This window comes from Pseudopodoces humilis, chromosome 1 (genome assembly GCF_049639895.1).
Source record: "Pseudopodoces humilis isolate 2021_Gansu_Grassland_sample_001 chromosome 1, ASM4963989v1, whole genome shotgun sequence".
In the NCBI taxonomy this organism is placed as follows: Eukaryota; Metazoa; Chordata; class Aves; order Passeriformes; family Paridae; genus Pseudopodoces; species Pseudopodoces humilis.
The window spans coordinates 21,025,807-21,046,502 of NC_142200.1; the positions used below are offsets into that span (position 1 = coordinate 21,025,807).

The following is a 20,696-nucleotide window of genomic DNA, read 5'->3' on the forward strand; positions in this document are numbered from 1 at the left end:
TGTTAAAGGAGACATCAGAACTATCTAAAGACTGATGGGTATGAAAGGTGATGGGTATGAGTTCTTAGCTTATCAAGGCCACATAGGGTATTGGCTGCGACATTCACAGGGTTCCACATGAGAAATCATTGCATATAGAAATATTTCAAAAAGAAAACATACACCACTGACAAACAAAGAGTGCAAGAATGAAATGAAAAGTTGCAAGGCTGTGTCCAGAAACCTTATAGTCTCAGCTCAAGAGACAGACATATCCCAAGAGAAAAAAACTACTTCAGGAAAAAACACTTTTAACACTGCTCATGAAACAAGTAGAAATCCTATCAAAAGTTTGAGGACAAGGTAGGGAGCATATACTAAGATATGTGGCAAAACAAACAATCTACAAAAATTCAATAATAATTGATGTATGACTAATTCCTCAGATTCATATGAAGGTTAGAGTCATACATTCTCCCTGCACAGCTTCCACAGTGTAACTAACACTTCCATCTGTGCTGCTGCAGTGAAGTTTCTGCTCTGCTCGGTACAGGAGCTAACATAAGAAATGCTCAACTTGGTCAGATTCATAACCCATCTATCCCAGTACACTGTTTTTGATAGTACCAGGAGGAAACTCTGTTAAGAAATACCAGAAACTCTGTCCACTTCCTGCAATCTGCTCCTCCCCAGGCATCCACAGCTGCTGCATGTAGGATGCCATGGGTACATGTTTGTGTGGTCATTTTGGAAACCATTTCTGGGCTTCTTGTCCATGAATTCATCATTCCTTTCTGAACACATTGACAGCATCTGTTCTCAACCTTCGGTGGCAACAAGATCCAATTTTTTAAAAAAAAAAAGTCACTTGAAACCATCTCCTCCTAGTGACATTGCTTTCTCCCAGTCTTTTGTAGCATAGAAATTGTTCAGGTCCACATTCAGCTTTATTAGTGTTGTTAAGACTTTGCAAAATATGATCACAGCCCCCCTCAGCCTTCTCCACTTCAGACATGGAAATCCTGGCCTTTTTAGTCTCTCCTCACAAAGAAGGCACTCCAGCACTTTCAATCATTTTAGCCTCCTTTGTCTACTTCTGTAACTCCACTATGGCCTTCTTGAGTACTCTACAAAGCACCCAAGAAGTGGAACCCTACAGTTCTCTATAAAAGTGAAATGCTGCCTTCTGTCTTGTTCTCCATCCCCATCCAGATGTCCAGTATTTTACAGGAGTTTTTTTGGCTGACACTGCACATTGACTCAATGATTTAATTTCTTCATTGCAGGACCTATTTCAATAATTTCTTCTTATCTTCTCCATCCAAAGGAATCCTCAAAAAGTGAAATATGAACTTCTACCTTAACTTCCTCTTCAAAAGAGAATAATTAATTAAAAATAAATTATTTACCAGCAACTTAACTATCGGAATGTAGGGCAGTGAATGACTCAATTTCTCCAGACTTCTATGGTCTTTATGCAGCAATATATTAGATTTTACAGATACTGCAGAAATTGGGTTATGAGGGAGGTAAAGAAAAGCAGGCTTTTTAAACCTTCCTTTATATTGTGCTTTATAGAACAAAGGGAGCAATCCCTCTCCTTTTCTTTAAAGGAATGAATATACTAGAAAAAGTATTACAGAGGAAATCCTAAAACAGAACCATTAACTAGCTGAGATTTTCTTTGAAAAGGTTTTTTGCCAGCTCTGGTTACAATCTTTTCAGATTCACTCATGTACATATTTTTCAAATAACCAATAAAATTCTTTGCGGCTGTTTTCTATGGCAGACTCATATCACTGACTTGTAAATGTGATATCACTTTTTATGCTGCCTCTGTAAAAATAACTAGAGACCATTTTAATGAATCACTACTTTGTGAGCCAAGAAATCCTCATTCCTCCTGATATCCTAGCAAAGTTAGGCTATTTACACCTCAGCCTCTCTGCCTGGTAAACTATAAAGCACTTCACCCACATCCTGTATTGATGGCACTTTCAAAACTGGGGCAGATGGTTTCATTGCTCATGTATTGAGGGCAAGCAGAAAGAAAGAATGGAGCTGTGAAAAAATCTTGCCATATGATTTCATGGAAATGCTGCCTGTAATTAAGTTGAGGGCATATGCTGCTAAACCCAGAAAGTTTTAATTGCTACACAGACATCAGGTGAGTCTGATGAAAAATGTTTTCAGAAAGCATGATTCAGTGGTGAATCCTACATGATATTCTCTTGTTGTCCTCTATGCAGCAGAAATTTCTGCAGCTACCTGACATTTAGGTTATCCATGACTTGGCCAGAGGAAATGAAAATATGGTGTCATCCACTAAGTGACAAACTTCCAGGAAGAAAAGCATCACATGTATATGACAAAATGGAGGAAGAAATCACAGTACTTCTGGTTTCTGAATGGATCCTCTCTTATCACACCTAAACAGATTTGAGTTGAAGACTAGTTCTTTTCCTCTGCCTCCTTTTATCATTAAGTATTTATTAAATGCTCTGGTCTATGCAGAGCACCTCTAGGAAGGTAAGAAAGGAGCTCTGCCTCCATCCCCAGTCAGACTATAGATTCTCTGTGCAGACTGCTGCAAGGGTGCTAATTGGTCCCAACTGCTGAGTTTCCTGTTATGAGGACATTCAACTACAGAAACTTTACTGAGACCCCCAAATCAATTCATGCAGGTCACTGAACAGCACTCAGAAGGCAATTTCTGCTCAGTATTAAGCAGTATGGAATATGAACCAGTGCCCAAGAGGTGAAAGATACCATATCCTATTACAGTTTTCCATGCCACCCAGCTCCACAATGAAACTTTGACTTATGTATGGCCGTACCACATATATTATAAAGGTTGGAACACATGAATAATGATTTGCAAGACAGCTGTACATAACACAACTGGGTAAAAAATAAAAGTGCAGAAGTATCACTGGTACTTCTTGCATTGATTTCAACTCAGTAGAGCATCAAGCCTTCCAACAATGTTTCAAAGTTAACTTGAAGATACGCCTAGTAATAAATTTGGGAAGCATTTAGGTATTCCTCTAATGGGATAAGAAGATGAGAGGGAGTGAGTCTCAGTACAACAGCTCTAAAAAGATTCTTTGCTGTATTATGGAATAAATGGGCCAACTCTTTAAGGATGTCAAGAACAGCAATATCATCTTGCTGTTAGCAAATGTAATGGTAACATTTATCATTGGGCTGTATAATATCAATTCTCTTACTCTTTACATAACCCATTTAAAATGAACAATAAAAGTTTTCTTTAATTAGCTACTGGTGTACATTAACATGATCATGATTAAACCATAAAAACCAACCGTACATTACTCTGGTCCCCTATCCCACGTGTTTTAAATTATTTTAGTTGAAAATGTACTTTGAGTCCCTTTTAAAAGTTCGACCTTCTGCTTTCAGAGAATTAAATGCATATTACTATAGTGGAGAAGATAATGTTTCAGACCTCCAGGCATATATTAAACACACTGGCAGCACATTAGACAAAATGCTTTACTTATTAGATACTTCCTATTCTAAACAGTGTCATCAAAGGCTAAAAACAAAATCCATATAAAAGCTGCACAATGCTTCCACACAGAACCTGTGCCAAAATCCCTGTACTTTCCAGCTAATGAGGAAAGGATGTGTACTCTTAACATATGAATGTAAGATTTTCCAAGCATTCACTTTAGGAAACAGGACTATTGATTCCACATGGCTTATGTTAAATGAAACTGTATTGGTAAAATAACCTTTAAGATATTTGGCATGATAACTATAATTAAACAGTATTCAAAGGAATAAAACAAAAGGGAATTTGGTTCCACAATAGCTAATTAAAATAAAATGAAAAAACACAGCATGTCATCTATCAAGATAAATTGTTATTGTTCAAGAACTATTTAAATACTGTTAAAATATACTTTTAGATAAAATCTGAAAGGACTGGAAAAATATTTGTGGTTTAAAAATGGATAGTTTGGTGAAGAAAAAAGTATAGGACGCTGAAATTTTAAGCTGAGATAATAGCTTTAAAGCTTTGAGCATAACCAGATGGTACTTAAATCAGAGGTATTCTACAGTTTCATTGTCAGAATAAGTTGCAATATGGAAAGGTTTTCAATAGCTAGAAAAAACACATCAAGATGATAGTTTACTTCTTAGATCATTTCAGTGCATTTTCTTGTCCTTTCACAGTTATATACCCTATCAATACTACACACCATAGAAAAGGTGTTGAAAGCTACACTGGTAGCTGGGGAACTGTGGTTAATTTTTCCTTTTCATGTGTTGAGATAGGTAACTTGATTAGCTTAACCTCTAGAGTTCACTAGGGCATATGGCACATATATCTATCAAGAGAAAGGGCATGGAAATGGCATGTCCTGTAGAACACACACAGATAAGTACATCATAAAATCAAGGATCAATAAATAGATTTGCTTTTCAGCATTGGCCAGTAATCTAAGGTCACTGCAATTTTAACCAGGTAAGTCTTATTTATTTTCCATTTCTGATCACAGTACTTAGATGGTCATGATATCTTCAAAGTTTTCACTCCATAAAGAGCAGGAATAAAATCATCAAGGTAAACACACTGCCTAACACTTTAGACCAGTAATTAACACATTTTCCAAATCAAAGAGAAGTGTTTTACAACAATTGTCAGAACTGCCACATTATATTTCTTGACAACTCAAGAAATTTCAACAATAACAATGTAAGCATGTGCAAATTTCACTATAAACATTTTTACGTTCATTTTCTGGTATTCACAGAATAATTCATTAATTAATAGAATAACTGTAATTTGGAATTACAGCCATTCTAGAAGAAAAGCATCTACATCTGCATATTTTTTCCAGCTTCTCATATTAATTATGGTCATTCACTATTGAAGTAAAATTTCCATTTTAAGTTCATTTCTTAACTCTGATCAAAACCCTTCAGCCAATCATGAGCTCATGCTTCACATTACATAAGTTATGGAAAGACTCACAAGTGTGAAACCACAAAATCAAAGTGCCAATCACATCTGCTCCATCACTGTTGTATGTGACCTAGTTTTATTCCTTCTGCTAAAAAGTATTAATATTTACATGGAAATAAAAATCTTGCCTACTGGACAAAGTAATTTACAGAAAAGGAATATGCTCTATTTTTGTTTTCTGTTGTGCTTAAACTGGAATGACCAAGATAACACTGGATAATTTCTTCCTTTCTACTAAGTACTTCAGAAAATGCATTGAGAAGTTTCCACCAGCTTAGAAATTTAGTTAATGTATCATTGTTATCTAATGGATCTTTGTTTGCCACATTGCTCTACTGAACACGCCAACTAAAACAATTTTGTTATGTTTTGCATATGAGTTACATGATTGAATTTAATTCTGACCATTATCAAAATTATTTTGCAAATTGACATACTAATTTCACATGTAAAATATATTAAAGACACACATACAAATGTATTTGACTACTAAATTTTGTCCTCCAGTCTAATAAAATTCCAAATTAAAACTTCAGTCTATTAAGTCTAGACAGATTGCTTCTACTTGTATCAATCCAACTGCAGAAAGAGTCCTTTATAACATGAACCTAAAGCTGTCCTCCAAAAGGAAACTATTAAATCAAGCCAAAATGAGGCAACTAAAATAGCAGAGATGTCTGAAGTAGTTTATTTCATGAAAGTCAAATGGGTTTTTTTCCTCTAAGGAGTTTTCTTTTTAAGCAGAATTTGTTGCAAAACAAATGATGCCAATTTGAAGTGTAATTGTGTATAGGAGCTTCTGGACCTACAGAATTACTTCAGATGGGAATTGTAGTTTTCACAGTACTGCAGGAATTACACGCAAGTTGTGATGGCAGGGAGCAATACAAACTCAGCTTCTTTGTACAATGTTTTCCCAGCTCTTCAAGAGTAAAGTAAGAGGCTACATTCTGTTAAACACTGATGCAAATATTCATAAATCAAAGCTGTGTTAAATGTTCCAATTGTAATATGGATATCCAAGTGCTAAATCCTTTCTAATGCCAACAAAATTATTTTTTTTCATTTTAATACAAACAATATGTTTATTTTGCTACCCTATGAAGGCCAGTAAGAAACTGGAGTTCAATTTTTTTTTCCCTTTCCAAATAAAGGCTTTCCATTTAAAAAGAACAGGCTGAAATTTGGCAGAGTTCTTTTTTCCACAGCATTTTTTCATTAATATTATTACTAAAAGCATTGGCTTTTTTGGTGTTATTCTTCAAATTTAAATCCAAATTTTAAGTTCATTTCTTTGCTTTTATACAAAAAATATTGGCTTAACACACATTTATTTAAGACATGGTGAGGGTTTGCTCAATTTCGCATACTTTTTTCTGATTTTTACCTTTATTTTTGGTTTCTTTTTGTTTTTGTTTTGTTTGGTTTGGTTTTTGTTTTTGTTTAGAAAGGCAACATTGTTTTGGGTTTTTTTCCTGTTTAAAGCCAAGAAACAGCATTTTGCAATGAGAATCTTGCATATTTAATTTGGACATTTTCAAAAGCAACAGTTGAAACTTCACCTTGATTTTATGCACGCACGTATGGCACATACAGGACAACCGTGGGATCAGGCCCAGCCAGCAGAGGTTTAGTAAAGGCAGATCCTGCCTGACCAAGCTGAACTCCTTTTACGACCAGCTGACCTGCCTGGTGATGACTGTGGATGTAGTCTAACTGGACTTCTGCAAGACATTGAGGTGCTGGAGTGCATCCAGAGAAGGGCAACAGAGCTGGTGAAGGGTCTAGAGAGTAAATCCTACAGAGACTGACTGAAGGAGGCGGGTTTGTTTAGTCTGGAGAAGAGGGGCTCAGGAGATACCTTATTGCTCTCTATGAATACCTAAAGGGATTGTACCAAGGTTGGGGTTGGCCTCTTCTCCCAACCAAACACTGAAGGTGCAAGAAAACACAGTCTCAAGCTGTGCCAGAGGAAGTTAATTTTGGACATCAGGAAGAATTTCTCCACTGAAACTGTGCTTAAGTATTGGAATGGGCTGCCTAGGGAAATGGTGGAGTCACCATCCCTGAAGGTGTTCAAGAAACTACTGGATGTGGCACTTAGTGCTACGGTTTAGCTGCGATGGTGGTGCTTGGTCAAAGGTTGGACTCAATAACCTTGACCTTGGATGTCTTTTCCCACCTTATTCATTCTACTATTCTGTGACATTCTCTAACATTTCAGTATCAAGATTTCAGTATCAGACTAATTTTACCAGTCTCAGTTTTTGGTCACATGTCCAGGCAGTTTAAATAATTTAATTATATTAAATATGGAAATATAATAAATATCATTCACTGTTGTGACTTCTGAACATGAGAAATTTAACAAAGTTATTTACTCCTGCTGGAGTAAACTTGAATATTCTCCCACTGACTAATATTCAGCATTCTGTAAAATAAATTAAAAAATGCAGAAGGAAAATGCCAAATATCTGGCAGTAATTCAAAGCAGAATTCAACAAAGCCTCAGAAGACAAATTTAAGCATCATTTTCTAAGAGAGGATGAATGAATGTACGAACAATAAAAAGTCATTATTGTAATGTGATAAAGTACCTTGGCACTTGACTTTCATAATACAGACTCTATCTTCAGCCTCTTAAATGAGTAATTGTCAAGTTAAATGAACTATTCCCAGAAGCAAACAATACAATCTTTTTCTTAATACATATTAGATACTTTATCCATTTTGAGCATTTTAAAGGCAATTAAAATAACTAAATCCACAGCAGATTAAAAGATTTCATGTACAGATGCTGCCTAACTAAACAAACTTCATTCTACATTATTTCCAGTAATATAAGTCAGACTGAGTCAGACTACATGCCACAAACAGAAAAAATCCACAGTGCAGGAATCTCCAATGAGAAATATTCAACTGCTGGCACACTACTGCTCACTGAAACATGTGCTGGGATCTTGAGTGCCTCAGGTTTTAAAGCTGTTAGATGTCTGGAAAATTATCTATCTGTACCTTACTGCCTTTTTTTTTTTTTCCTTTTTCTAGGTTACTGCATCTCCCCTGTATCAACTTGTACCTAAACTGATCTTTGACTAAACCATGTTTCAATTTGTTGAGAATATTTTAAAGACTACCTGAGGAAGTAAAGCACATGAAATGGCACATGTACTAAAATGTACAAAATTAGGAATTCCAGAATATGTTTTTTGGTAACAAGGCCATGACAAAATATCCCCATTTTTAGCAAGTTGTTTGTCTCAGCTTTGGTGTACAATTCCATGCCAAACTGAATTTGTGTCTCCTCATTTGTGCCTTATATGACAGTAAACCAGCCAGCTCAGGGTCTTGAAGCATCCAAAAAAAATAATCCCAGGAAGAAAAAACAAGCCAACCAACCAAAAAACCTGAGAAAAAATGTATTTGTTTTTTTTGCCTGTTCTGTTTTCTTCACTGGTTCATTGTACAATACAAAGCAGTGAAGGAAAAGGACAGACCATGGCAGCTCATCTTGGATTAACTTAAGCCTCAAAATTGCATCCTAAATCGTGCCCGCTGAATTTGTTTAAAACAATTAAAAGAAAGAAAAGAATCACGGCATTGGAGCAGGAATGAAAGGACCAGAAGAGGACCTCTGCAAGCCGCCTTGGGGTGGGTGACATGCGGAGCTGCATCTTCAGGTTCCTCCAAATGATCAGGCCTGGCAGCCCCCTCAGTCTCTCGTGCTGAGCGACTGCTCCAAAGTACCCAGCACTCAAATCATGCTGAGATTTGACTTTATACCTCACTGGAAAATCAATGGAGAACTATTGTGAAACACATCCTGCAGCAGTCTGACATCTTCAAAGTTTTTATCTGCAGAGCTACGATTCCATTGGAGCCATTCAAATTGTGGGATGGTAACAACATTGAATTCCATTAGTGGGTCCAGATACAAACAGTTTACAAAGTTTACTTCTTAAAGAAAAACCTGACCTTTACATGCTTCTATATGGCATTACTATGATGTGTACTATAATAAAGATGCAAAAAGACAGCACATATTACTGAATATTGTTTACATATATTGTTTTTCCATAAAAAAAATTTTCCAGTTTTGGGCCATGAAGTTCCTTTTGGATCACTAATTTTTGTTTTTTTCTTTGTTGTTGAGTTTTATTGAAATATTTTCCTAAGCATTATTCTAAGTATAATTTTTTAACTGGCCATAAATTCATTTGCTCTGATGGGCTTGCTTACAGACATACCTGGGAAATGACTCAGTGAACCACTCAACCAAGACCAGTCTACTCAGAAATTACATTGTACAACAATGATTTAGAAATACAATGGGTAAAACTTCCAAATATTCAATATGTTAGAAACATTTATCTTGTGTGGAGAGGGCATTATTACCTTTATAAGGAACATTTTCAAGAGAATGTAGAACAGTTATGTACCCATCTTGCACTGAAAAAATAATAGTTTGACAATAATGTATTTGTAAATCTGAATCTCTCCTCTTCTGTTCCTGTTTTGAAAGGCAAAGAATCAGCCAGAAAGGATGATCTGTAGAGACAAGACAGTCTATCCTAGCAGAAAAGCGAGAAAGACATACAAACTACTGAAAGAGAGCATGTGAACTAATGCAAACACACAAACCTAATTATCCCCGTAGCTCTGTGAAGAAAAAAATGCCCAACTTTCTAAAACCAATGTTTTAAATCACAGGTCTTCAGACAAATATCAGTTTTATGAAACTTCTAGACAGGATCCCTACTCAGTAAAGCTAACAGATTTTCAGTTTTAGGGATTCTCTAATTCCAACAGCTTTCCAATAGTCTGAAATAACTGTTATTGCTAATTTCTGAGAATACTTTACTTTACTAAGTCATTATCCCTCCAGTGTTTTGATGAAGAAAGTTAAAATTAGTGGAAACCTTTACTTAGGATGAGTCAAGAATGAAGCTTCCAGTCTTGATTCATACAATGAGTCACAGGTAATCTGGGGGGAAGGTACAGTGAAATGAAGAGCTGGAAATATGTGTGCCTAGGAGCACGCACTGAGGGGAAAAAGTGCTAATATTCAAGATTATTAAGCAAACCCATTAAGCAGGGCAGAAATACCAAAGCTGCATACTATGTATAAACAAATGAGAACTTTAAAATGTCTTCTCTCTAAAAAGGTACTGGCAGTTAATTATCTGTGGAGATAAGTTCAAAGAAATTAGAAATAGCTGCAAATCTGAATTTGATTCAGTACATGTTATTAGCATCACACACATGACTCATACCAATCTTTTATCAAAATCAGACTCTATGATTTCACCATTTGATATAGCAACCAGTAACTCAATCAGAGGGAAAGTAGCTGCAAAAATGGAAGTATTGTCTTGCTCTTTCATCTCCACATCATACTCATGAGAAATACTCCACAATATAAGTCAGTGTGACAACTACCTCTTTTATCTAGATGGGAATACCAACAGTACCTGGTTGTATCACACTTACCAAAGCCACAGACCCTAGGCATGTACTTTGCAGCCCTGCCACAAAACCATGACACTGCACTAAAAATTAATTCATTGTAATTTTACTAGATTGGCTTTTTTGATAGGTGGTGGAACACATTGAACATTTTAGAAAGAAATTAAATACAGCTAGGCTCTTTATTATCCTTCCACTCTGAACACTGTGTTTCCACAAAGAAACACTGTGGATGCTAACTGAAACAGAGAGCACGGTGCCGGTGGAAATTGCAGGCCGCATAGCTTTCTCAGTCTTGCCTGAGAAAGTGGCCTCGGAAATCATGGAGAGGAATTAAAACAATCCTCAGAGATAGAAAACAGCCTTGCAGGTGCTGTTTGTCTGTTCCTTGTTTTCTTGCAAGAGAAGGTCGAGGGGTGGTGAACCCCACTGACCAATGATGGTGATGTGTTAGTTTGCTAACCAATAAGAATTTCTTTTCTGTACTTTTCACGTGTCGGTCTATAAAAAAGACCTGAAGCAATAAACTGAGAGAAATTCTCTTGATCGACTCCCAAGAGAATCTGTGTCGTTCTTCCCACCGTTCCTAATAGAGTGACAAAACACTACTACTTTCTCTGCCCCACTCAACCAAAATTCAGTGCAATATTCAAATGTTCAAGACAAGTGGAAAATTACTATTACTGACACAAGTGAACTTCCCTGCAAGCAAGACACAGAACAAAATGAATTGTTTGGATTCAGAGGATCTCAGAAGCCACACAATCCCAGAAGTTAATGCTGATGACCAGGGGAAGGATGTTAACATTAAGAAACTGTTGTCCACCTATGGAATCCTCAACTGAAGTGTAAAGTTCAAATGATACTTTTCCATCCAAAATATCTAGTTTTAATTCAGGTATCTCAAAATTCTCATAGCATGACTATGGATGTAACTTGTGCAGAGTTGCAAGGGGATGAATGAAACTGCAAAGCAATTCAAAATGTTAAAACATACCACTTGCTTAGGTTTGAAGTGTAAAACTAAATTGTGAATTTGTAAAAATTCCAGGCTAACACAGAACTCAGATCTTCTGTCATGACAGGTTTTTGCTGTGTGAAGCCTCTGTGCATGTGTGTGCATACACATACATGCTTATGTCCTTTTGAGTAATCCTCACGTGTTTTGCCTTCATGTCTGCAAAATGGACTCTTCCTCATAAGGCTTCCTACTTTAGTATAAATTTACTTCATCCCTAAATATTTCTTTTTAATTGAAAGCTAAGATTTCTGCTTTGAAAATTCTAAGGAAAACCACATCCATTTTCCCAACATAAGAACAGCATCTAGATTTCCATGGAATGAGAATTTTTGCTCATATGAAGTATCTAGAGCTATTGCACAGTCCTTCAAAAAGATACCTCCCCACTGGTTTTGGCAACAAAATCAAATGATGAGACAAAGCTTCCTAAGAACGGAAACAGGGTATGGCAATGACTCAACACACTGGCAAGGACTTTATTTTGATAGTGTCCTTGAACTAACCAAAATATCTGTTATTTTCAGGAAAACATCCAAGGAGTGGCTATGTGGGAACCCAAGTACTGGTAAAGCTACCAGGAAAATGATGCAAGTATTATTCAGCTATTCCAGCTAATGGTTTTTATTGGCATTCTCAAAAAGTTACGCATTTGGCACTCTCTCTGACACTACTGAGCCACAAGATTAAGTTTAAAACATATGAACAGCTCAATGGTAAATATTATCAGAAGACTTTAATGTCATATGTATTTGAAAAGATGTAGCCATTCTACAAATTATAACAATTCGATAAAGCAATTAAATCTAGTAAGCCTGTTTACTAAGTGGATTAGATTAATCTGTGAAAGAATCTTTACTAAGAAAATGAAGTTATGCATGGTGCAAATTTTCACCATCAACTCTACACACATGTATGTCTTAAATTTGCTAACTTTTCTTACATGTCTTCATGTTACTATATATTTGAAAAAAAACACACAAATTAATTTGTACAGCTTCATTTGATATGTCAAGGTTTCAGGCCTTTAACATTAGCAGAAATAGAAAATGTATGCCACAATTAAACATTCACCATCCTACAAAGCTGCTGCTATAGGACATTGATTTATAGATTTAGATGAAGCTGATTCAGATGCCATTCTTCCACTAAGGTATAATGAATAAAAACTTCTGATTATAGATTGGCTTTTTTTTCTTTAGTATTAAAATTATAGTTATAAAAGTCTATAAAATTGCTAAACTATAAAATATAGCTAATTCTCCTCAGCATGCAATTGCTTGTAAATGGTACAAGGGTACTGTTGCAGCTCCAACTCATACAAATTAATGTCACAGGAAAAACAAACCACTTAACTCTGTCAATGACACAACCTGGACCCCCTGGACAACTTTGATCCATTTGATGTTTTATATATATAAAAGGCTATGCTCTTTTATGTTTCAATTCACTACTAATTAAAAGAAAATTTATTCATGGAGGTATTTTTGTCACTTTTCAATCAGTATGAAAAAGTCATGCATTTCTGACAGAACAGACAGATGAGTTTGTGAAAAAATAACCATATTTGTTTCCTGACAAAATCTCAGGTATGAATAATGGAATGTATTATTCTACTAGACAGTCTCAGATGATACAACAGTACCCAAATCTGAAAACAGATTATAGATGGCCGGAAAAATTGAAAAATTAGGATGGCATCCAATATAATCACCAGCAGTACACTCAGAAAATTATGTCTCCTTGCTTAATATACTAAAATGGAATTCTGACTTAAAGAAAATCAGTATGAAACTAAGCAGCATCTTTATCCCTAGGTGATCAGCCAGTCCATCACAAGCCACACAAGTGACTGAACAGTGAATACTACCTACTACTGAATAATGGCTTTCCCTCAGTGGAAATACCTGTTTTGGTTTGTCACCATATGTTTCCTGTTTTTTTACAAAACAGATGAAACAACTAATTAATATTGAGACTTCTATTCTGCTTTCTAATTTGACTGAGAAAATGAAATATTACATACTGTTTGAGGAAGACTGACATACAGGGTGGCTATATTAGCTTTATTTACTTCTAAAAATATGTTAAAATGCATGAAAAAAAATGTTTCTTGTGAGAGAATGCCAGGGAAAATAAGTGAGGATTCTCCTCATAAAGAAAACAGGGAATTTCAAATCTAAATTCCTCACTGCCCACTGACTATACCTTCAATTAATTCTTTACTGGCTTCTATCCTTTTCCTTTATGTTTCTTGTCTTTCACTTTAAGGAAAAAAAAAAACTTATTTTGCTTTAAAAGGAAGGAAATTTCAGAATCCACGTGTTTATAATTCCTGTCAGGGATCAAGTTTTCCACACTACCTAGCAGGTGATGTTCCATGCAGGGAAGATTCCATGCAGCACCATAACTGGTGCTGTCTAAAGGTAACATTTAACATTACCTTTAACAAAAAATTAACAGCATCAAACTCTTCTGTATACAAGCATTAGATGACTCAAAGGAGAAGATTAGTGGAGATCAAAGAATGGCAGAACCCTCAGTCTCACATCGTGTGACCCAACACTGCAACTTTCCTCTCCTCGTCAGGCGCTTTAGCAAATCATCACTGTGACACATCCAGTGTCCACACTGTGAGAAAGTCCAGGCACATGTTCTCTCACACTTCTCTTTAGGGGGAGTTTGAGCCACTGTCTTGCTTTCAGTTATTTTGTCCTGCATATATGCCAGCAACCAACTATACTTGCTGTTTATGGCAAACCTATAGCAATTCTAACACATATCATGGTTTTCTATTATTTTTTTTCCCTGAAAGTGAACCAATATGATTTCTTGCATGTGTTCTAATCTAAAGAAAAGTTTGAACATTTTAATAGCAATACTTTTATTATCTCTGTAATGAATACTTCAGATTATTTTGGTCAATACATTAAATGATCAGAAATGGCAAAGTTTTAAATTAACTTTACATACCACTTAGTTATTATTTTCCTTGGATAAGAAAGCACAATGATATTGAAGGTAATGATTACAAAAATAATTCAAAAGTTATCTTCAAAATATTGCAAGGCAAGGTATGGAATATAGAGATTGGACAGCATGTTTATGTCTTTTAGACTATTTCACTAACAGTAGCATGAGACAATAAAAGCAATTCATTGAGCAGACATGAGAAGATCTGGTTCAGTTAAACAAGAACTGTAGGCTAAAAGAAAAACAAAAGTGGACTGAACACCCACTTGCACTTGAAACTCATGTAAAAATTATTCTGTCCCATTATGCTCTATTTTAAAAGATTTGGGAAAATAGCAAAAGAGAAGAGAAAAAATCCCTAAAGCTTGAGTTTTTAACTAGTATTGATGACAACACAGAGGAGAACCATCACCTCAACATTTTCATTTGCTTTTTTCCTGTCTCACTGTAACTTTTTTATTTTGCTTGTTATAATTATTTTTTTTCCAGAAAATAACAACAACCCCTATGAGATGTTTTCTCATTAGATTTGTTCCAGCATGGGAGTTTTTAAACACTACTGATATGAAGCTTCACAGTATTCTAGTGAAATACTTGTATTTTTTCTTTCATTAACAATACAAAATATCCTTTTGTGTTATATATATATTGTGCTATATACTAACTTATTTGTAGATTATTGTATTGGGTGAATTCCTCCACAGATATACTTTATGTGAAATCTTGATATGCAAGAACATCTTTTCACCTTAATTTAAGTGGTCACAGAAAACATTAAGGAAAATGCCACCGAATCATGAAGTGCTTAAACAGCTATCAGGTACAACTTTCATAGTTTGTGTGCTTGTGCACATCAAAAATCAGCAGCAAAAAACTAGTTTATTCCTAGCAAAAAGGAATACACTTTGAATCTATAATTGTAAGTATGGTTTTACTAATATTATTTTACTAGTATTTATTAGTATTACTATAATACTATAACAAGTTACTATAATACTTACTATAATAAGAATTCTTTACCTTAACAGTTTAATATCCATCTTATTTAACAAGTTTTTTGATCCTTCTCAACTAGATAAATCCAAACGCTGATTGGAGAGACCCCTCATTGTAAGATAAAAGTTTTCCTAACTATGTATGTCAAAGAGAGACTATAAACACTTTTTTCCCCTGTAATTTTGTATTTTCAGAATCTAAGCATCAAGACTTCTTCAAAGAGCCATTTTCATTGCAACAATCACTTTGAAACATTCTTTTTTTTCTTTGTAATTTGATGAGAGAAACTAAAGGTCACATGCTTTACAGCAAACCAAATTTTTCCTCTGTCTCCTACTTAATTTTCTCTTTTTACATTCTATGGACATTTCACAGATTGACATGAAATGCAATTCTTCCTTATCAAAACTTTGTGAGCTTTTAGGTAATAGAAATTGCTGTCTTCTACAAATCCAGCTGGGATGTACAAGGCACAATCAATTTGAAGCACACAGAAGTGGCCTCACTGTGCAGGAATAAAAGCATAAGACATTTCCTAACTCCAGTGGCACAATTTAGAGCACCTCTGGGGATCTAGCTGTGATATGTGCTTAGAAACTACAGCTTTCTGTAATCCTTCTCAACTTGAAAACACTTCCCTGGATATATTCCATTGTTTCCAAATCCATAAAACCAACACAGTGAGAATAACCAAGCCTAATTTTAAACTAACCCATGTCAAATTGCTTGAGAATTTAAATAATCCAAATTTTGTTACTTTCTCTTTACTTTGTTACTTCATTTCTGGTATCTGAAACTTTACATTTTGTAACCTAACTATAAGTTTTATAATACCTTACTCTTTGAAATGTACAATCATTAAAAAAGGAAGCTACAGTTACTAACTATTCATGCAAAAACGCAGTCCACAAATCCAAAGTCATGAGATTGTTGCTAACAATTTCATCAATAAACTGAACATATTAATTCCAGCTGCAATAAATCTGTGATTCTTCAATTATGGTGGTGAAAATCCACTAGAAAGCACCTCATAGCCCACGACATCAAAGTTAAAGTACTACGTGCTGTATGACCTGCTATTCCCTGGAACGAAAAAGCTCTAGAACATGGGCAGAACTGAGCAGGTACACAAGACCTGATCACTAATTATGCAAGCTACAAGAAAAACAAAATTATCTGAGAAATATTTTATTGGTTCACATTTCAATACCTACTGTTTCTGGGGCGCTACTAATACCATAGACTAAGATTCCTGTTTCCACTCTCTACAACAAATATCAAGTGCATAATTAAAAAAGTTTTGAAACCCTCAGGAAGTTATCTTTACACAGCTTTAGCTTTTTTAATGTGCCAACACATTTTAGGATATCAAGACACACCTAAATTCAACTGATTTATAGAGAATACAAAAACCAAGACACTTTGGGTGCTTTGACACTGATTACCTTAGATTTCAGTAATTAAAAGACAAAAGATAAACAGCTTCTTCAAAAAAAACTGGCAAATGGGAATGCCAACTTCTCAAAGTTTCAACATACTAAAAATACTTCCATTTACACAAGCTTTCCATAAGAATACTATACAGTCAATACAACATCTGTGCAACATGTGGATCTGCCATTTCACACTTTGACTGTCTGGCTTCTTAAGTAGTATTATCTGGAGCTTGTTTTACCAGTTTTCTGACTTATTTTTTTCTAAGCAAAATACAAATGGAAAACAAATTTATGCTTGTTTTCAACAATTTTTTTTCATGTTTCACACAAGTAATTAATAGCCTTGACTAAAGTGTAATTAAGTTGCTCATCATTCAGAAGTTTGCCCTGCTAAAGTATCATCAGGAAGAAAAAAATGCTAAAAACTCCATTAGCTATCATTCCTTCAAATTCTGTGTGTGATACAATTGTAACAGCACTTTTGTACATATATCCTGCTGACCATGTTCTTTATCTTACAGTAAAGTTACAGCAACAACAGTTTGATGAGATTGCCATAAACAGAAATAAAGAACATAACATTCCTACTGAGTCAGAACGAAGACCTTTTTAGACTCCTGTTCTCTAAAAGCAGATATAATTGGATGCTTTGAGAAAAGAAAACATAGTTAAAGAAAGCACAAAGAAATAGTTCTTCAGCATACTCTTCCAGACATCCTAAGCCAATGCATTACAGGGCTTTAAATCTTAGCAGAAAAGCTTTTCTAAGCCTCATCTGCTGCAATATAGAGAATGACTTACACCTTCTTCAAATAATACTGCAGTATGTCTAATGTGACAAAAACACAGTCAGATTTAGACAGGCTTCCTTTCCAGGAAGTAATCAGCTGCCATAGATGAGCTTTCCATGCCTTCTTTTTGGATGCTTTTTTAGCTATTAATTAGCTCACTTTAATGGTGTATTGCTTATTACTCACTCAAGCATTTGCTTAACTTGTTTGGGTTATCAGAGCAGATAGGAGCTGTACTTCCCCCAGCCTTGCCCATTATTGGGATGAATACAAGGAACATGCTGCTTACTTTGAAATATCCAGTATTTATAGTTGCTAGACTCCAAATAAATTTTTTTTTGGTAAAATATCAAAATGCCAAAGTTGAAACAACTTTTGCTTCCCCCTAGTATTAATATTATTTATTCAGGAAGCTGGTGGGTTGTAGCTGCAATTTCTCAGAACACAGGGGTTTGCCCTATGGAACATGTCACACCTGCTGGTGGGGTTTATTCCATGACTGGCCATGAGCCAGGTCTAGAAGCAGAATATCATCTGCCAAGGTGACAAACACTGCTGCAGCTAGTACTTATGCAGCCTAGGATGAGTGCTCAAAGGTCAAATACATAAAAGCAGGCTTTAACAAAGCATAAAACATTAGCCAGCAGGTCATGCCTGGAATTTCTGAAAGAAAACAAAGACGTGCCCACACCAGGGTTTCCCCTGTTCTGCTCAGCACTTCCCCCAGGTGAATGATTGCTTGTGCCCACTGTCTATTGGCTCAGACTGCTCAGAGATGTTAAATCAGAGATCATTCTTTGTGGGACTGTTTTGCCAGCACATCTGAGTCTATACCTCATCAACTCAGTTGTTAAATGCAGTTGCTCCTGCACTTTAGCCAGAAGATTTTTTTTTTTCCATGTATTTTGTAGGGGAATGTAAGTTCTCTAAGCATCAAATTTGTGCAGAACCTACTGTATTCTAATGGCTAGCAACACATAATAGGAAGTATGTTGAAGAACTTTGGAAGGTTTCTTCATTGCTTAGGCAAAAATAAAAGAATGCCAGCCAGGGGCAAGGGAAGTCTGAGAGGGATCCAAAACAGGGACAATTTTTTTCATTTCTATTTAAACTATTGAAAAAATATTTCTGTATTTTCAGAAACTGATTGTTGAGTGCTGCATTCCTCACTACAATTAAAAAATTGTGAATAAGCATAATTGAAGGAAAAGATGATGAGTTTGGCTATTCTTTCAAGAAAGAGCTTATGCTATTTTTATTAGTATATTAGATGCCTATCTGAATTTCAGACTGTATAGGATAGCTATGGACTTGTAGCCTGTGGAAACATGCATTTGGGCTAGCAGAAAATAAACAAACAAGACTACATAACCTGAGAAATGGGGATGAGACAAATGGCAGGTCCCAGAGGGTCACGATCAGTGGCACAGGGTCTAGTTGGAGGTCTTTAACTACTGGCGTCTCCCAAGGGTTGGTACTGAACCCAGTCTTGTTTAACTTTTCATCAGTGACTCGTATGAAGGGTCAGATGCCTCTCCAGCAAGCTCACTGGTGACACAAGGCTGGGAGGAGCAGCCGATACCCCAGAGGGCTGTGCAGCCCTTCAGAAGGACCTGGGCAGGCTGGAGAGATGGACAGAGAAAAACCCATATGAAACTCAACAAGGCGAATGCATGGTCTTGCATGTGGGGAGGAATAACCCCAGGCACCAGTACATGCTGGGGGGTGATCTGGTGGGAAGTGGCTCTGTGGAGAAGGATCTCGGGGTTCTGGTGGACAACAAAATGGACCTTGTGGCCAAAAATGCCAAAGCTATTCTATGGTGTGTTAGAAAGAGCATTGCCAGTAGGCTGAGGATGGCGATTCTGTCCCTCTGCTCAGCTCTGGTGAGGCCTCACTTGGAGTGCTCTGTCCAGTTCTGGGCTGCTCAGTACATGAGACATGTAGACCTCCTGGAGTGAGTCAAATGGAATGCTATGAAGATGATGAGGGGGACCTCAATTATTAGGAAAGGCTGAGGAGCTGGGCCTATTTAAGAATGACTTGAGAGGAGATGACTGAGATGGGAGTTTATCAATGTCTACCAGTATCTAAAGGGAGGGTTTCAAGGGGATGGAACCAGGCTTTTCCTGGTGCTGCTGAGCAGTAGAACAAATGGAAATGAGCAGAGAGTGAAGCACAGGAAATTCCACCTGAACATGAGGAAGAACTTTACTGTTTGGGTGACTGAGAACAGGCTGCCCAGAGAGGGTGTGGGGTCTCCCTCAATGGGGATAGTCAAGAACCATCTGGACACAGCCCTGTGCCATGTGCTCTGGAAGACCCTGCTTGAGCAGAAGGTTGGAGCAGAGAATCCACTGTGGTTCCTTCCAGTCTTACCCATTCTGTGATGGAGGGGATAAGGAGAAATATACCCTAGGGAACAGAAAGTGAATTAATGCTTTCAATGGACATCATCTGGAAAGTATTTCAGATGTTTCAAGTGGCCTTGAAAGTTAAAATCAATCATCTTCCCTCCGTCTAGAGCCATAATTGTCACAGAAATAGTGTGAAGAAAAAGTAAGCATTTCTAAGTACCTTTTTTGTTTTTCAAGGAAGATACAAAGTAACTGTTCTTTGCATTCAATGCCTCCAGTGTAGATAGTTATTACACAGGATCAATCTTTAGGACAAATTTAAAGAAATTATTTTTGTATACATCAATTTTTTTTTCAAAAGTCTAGCCTTAATCTCTAACTTATTGGAAAATAAAAGTTGGTAATGACCTCCATAGCCATATTTGAGGGGTGTGACATTCACTGACTTGCAATGAGATATGTTACCCATGCATTCCTACATGGTCAGCAGCAGAACAAGATGTGTGTTGGTTTGTATTTAATTTCTTTTTCAAAGAGGAGTTCTTGTGTTTTCTGCTTCTAAATGATAGTATGACAAATACGTCTTGCCAAAAATCTCCAGGTGGTAAGTGATGGACACCAGGAAACAGATTCGCCAGATGAAGAAATGAACTCCTTGAAAATTCACCTGTTTTACCACTGATC

General features: G+C 36.2%; 1 protein-coding gene across 5 annotated transcripts in view; it reads right to left on the bottom strand.

Moving 5' to 3' along the window:
* Nucleotides 1–20,696, bottom strand: part of VPS13B (vacuolar protein sorting 13 homolog B) — a 423,329-nt gene that overhangs the window by 117,489 nt on the left and 285,144 nt on the right. The gene's annotated exons all lie outside the window — the stretch shown is intronic.